Source organism: Vicia villosa, linkage group LG6, assembly GCF_029867415.1.
Source record: "Vicia villosa cultivar HV-30 ecotype Madison, WI linkage group LG6, Vvil1.0, whole genome shotgun sequence".
NCBI classification, from domain to species: Eukaryota; Viridiplantae; Streptophyta; class Magnoliopsida; order Fabales; family Fabaceae; genus Vicia; species Vicia villosa.
The window spans coordinates 116,377,824-116,381,592 of record NC_081185.1 but is presented as its reverse complement, the minus strand read 5'-3'; positions in this window follow the sequence as shown (position 1 = coordinate 116,381,592).

Sequence of the window (3,769 nt, the reverse complement as noted above, 5' to 3'; positions counted from 1 at the left end):
CTTTTCCTTGGACCAATTTGCCCTCCAACTAAATGGTATTTACCAAGATGCCATTTAGTTCAATTCCAACCAAATCCTTAATATCACTACTAAGCCTTTCTTTAATCCTTCTTAGTGTATAAATATACATGGTTAGAAAACTATGGGGTATTACATTCTCCCCCCCTTAAATTGAATTCGTCCCCGAATTCTTTCCGATCACCACGGAAACGATTGTCCAAGTCTATTCCAACCAGGGGATAGAATGTTCCTTACATTCCTCCTTTAAATAACATCATTACTCTGCTTGAGGATCATTCCATAAGAAGAAACACAATCTGCCAAAAATACTTGCGTCCCACTATACATGATTAGAAACCTTAACCTTCAAGTAACACGTCTATTCAGGTACTTCATCTTGACATACCTGGGAAAAGATCCTTCCAGGGTCCTAGACCTTCACTGCTCTGCACCGAATCTCCAGAACTTCAAAAACTCTAATAATCCACTCATGTCGGATATCCTTCGTTTCATTCTCTGGTGTGTTCACCCTCGTTCAACAAACATTACTGATTCACTCAGCTCCTTGAATTATTTCCCACTTGAGAATTACCGCCACAACGTCGCTTCTGCAATAACACTTCAAGTTATCCTCCACTCGAGTCCATACATTGTCATTAGGTGATCTCTAAATTCCTCGGTCTTAACCTCTGGTTCCCAAAGTCTTAGGATGATTGTTCCAATTTACCTTTACTTTAACCCTTACTCCAGTTTAGACATAACAACTGTCACTGTAAACCGCAAAGGTGTAATCATCTTGCAACTATAGCCTTGACATTCGACAACTTCGCACATGATTCTACTGATGAGAGGCGAAATTTAACAACTGACCTGTAACCATTGTACCAGTCTTCCTGTACAATCATAGTACACAAGGCATAACCACAAAGAACTTGCGCCAACTGAATGTCCTCTCTAGCCTTCAGCATTTCGACGGTCTGATACTCAGTCCAACCCTTGTGACTTGCAAGCTAAACTGATGACCTACGAACGTCGAACCGCATGCCATCCACAAAAATGTATTCCCAAGTTGGTCCATTGACAACACCTCTCGAGTTTATGGTGGATCCTCGAGAGACTGGAATGAACAAAACACTGTTTCAACAATTTGCCTTAGGAAGATACTTTCATCCCAACATAAAGTCCTACAAATAGTCCGTTCGTTCCTACCTCAGACTTATCTGATTCTTCCTTGATCTGTTGCGCTACTCTGATTCCAACAAGTCACACACCTTGAAATCCTCTGAGTCACGTTATATCCATAATTCACTTAGTTTCCATTAATACACAATAATTCCTTATCCATAGTTGTCCAATTACAACACATGCCAGGACTCCATATACATCCATCATCGACTACTACTCTTCAAAGTTGCATACTCTCCAGAATCAAGCTTCTACTTACTCTGCCATTCCATATAGTTCATCTACCACAACTTAGGTACACGTTTCGATCTCAGGACATTGAAACCCAAAAATTCACTGACTTAGAGGTTCGTCCTTGTCACTGATTTCCACAACGTACAACTGCTATGTTTTTCATTCCAACCAATCTTGTTGCTCAATCGGTATGTCGAACCCTTCACGACGTACTGCAGCTCATGATAACTCTAGCAGTTCTACACAACTTCTACCCAACCATACACCTTCATTCTCTTAGCGTAGTATCACCTCTGATAACTCGTGCAACTTACTGATATAACGATCCTCCCATAGCCACACTCCATTCACACAGTCATCTAACGTATGTTCCACCTCTGAATCAGACACTGAACTGACTTCCTCAGCGGCTGCATCCTTCATTGCAGTGCTTCTAACAGTCAGAGTGTAGCCATGACTTACAGACGCACTTGCAGCATAATACAGTCTTCACCGGCAACCTCAACAAGATTTCCGTTATCAGTTCCAACGGAAGATGCACACTCTTCTTAGCCATTTTGAAGAGTAATCGATGACTCAGAATCAGCAATACTGGGGAAATATTGGAAGAAGACGAAAGAAATAATAGCTTACATAAACCCTAGTTAATAGTTAGGGTTTCTTATGTTAGCTTATCATTTTATATTACTGAGCATCCTCTCCTTGTTTGGTCCTTCACAAAAACTACTAACCCCAAATTAATCTCTCAAAAAAAAAATCGATTTAATTCCTTACAAAATTTAACTCAATCATATTAGTTACTCTGTTAATATTTTTTTCAAATCAGTTTTCTTCCCTACTTTTAAACTGTGACTCAACTATTTGAATAGATCATATGCCTTTTCCAATAAGCCAATGAACATTAGTGAAAGATAGTTCTTCTGATTTGTAGTTTAAACCTGGGACCTTTTAACTTACAATTTTATCTACAAAGTTCAATAATAGATTTATATCCCATGATTTGTCATGTTTAACAAGTAACTTGTCATTTTAAAAACAAAAACATCGTTAGTTAATTTTAGCAAAGTTGTATATTCTAAATTATTAAGTTAAGTATTTTTCATTAAAAATTTTAAGTGAATTTTTTTTTTTGCATAACTTTCACATCATATTTTAAAAAAGTTTTTGAGCAATCTAACTTATATTCATTTGAATTGATCATTCGAAGAGAAGATAATTCTATGTATAGAGTTTGATATAAATACAAAAACGCCGCACAAATCTATTATTCAAATTCTGTTTTGTTCACTAAGTGTAAGTGATCATTGTATTCAAGTGAAAATGTTGTGCTTTTTCTTGTGTGTTGTAGAACCAAAAGGTGGTATGCCTTTGTGATTATGTTATATATTTAAGAAAGTTAAGTGGATCAACTGTAACAACTCTGATATAGTGAAATCTCTCACAGGGTGTGAGGATAATAGAGTACCCTTGTTTGGAAAGGAGAACCAGGATATATATTGGTGTTCTTTATTTTTCTAGATATATTTTCATTGCTTTAACATTCATAACAATTACGGAAAAATAAGAACAATATTGGCAACATTTATAATCGAAAAAATTTCACTAATACCGGTTAATCTAATTAATTCACTCTCCTCTTGGATTACTTTTCATATTTACAGTAAAATGACTACCATTTAATTTGAAATGACTTGGGTTTGTAACCCCACGGTTACATGTTATATATTTTTGTTTTAAATTCAGAATTGTTTAATATTACTATAAATCTTCATAATTATTTGTCACTAATGTACATTGCCTTAGTAGTAAGGGTGTGTTTGTTTCAAGTCATAAAATAATATTCCTTGGAATTATATTCCTGAGAACATTAATCCTAGGAATAATATTTTCACTTATGTGTTTAGACAAAAATTAAAGTTCCTAGAAATGTTTACAAATTAATTTAAAACAAAAAATAAAAAATAAAAAAAATGGGGAGAAATGAGAAGTTATAGATAGTTAAGTTTATTTCCATGGAATCTTGGATTCCCACCTTTAACCATGAGAATAACTATGGGAAGGATTATGTGTAAATAACATTCTTTGGAATAAAAATATCTAGGAATCATTTTTTAAAACTTGAAACAAACATAGGATTGTTACATTTCTGGAAATGTAATTACAATCCTTGAAACAAACACACCCTAAAGGTGTGAGATGTGGCTTAAAGGTCATAGGTTAAATTCCTTATAGGAACCAAGTTTATTCTTTATCGGAACCAAGTTTGTCTTTTTTGATATTTTTAAATATGAATAAAAAATAAATTTCAAATTGGCGTTCCAGTAATGGTTTAAAAGTATAAAAAGCTAAT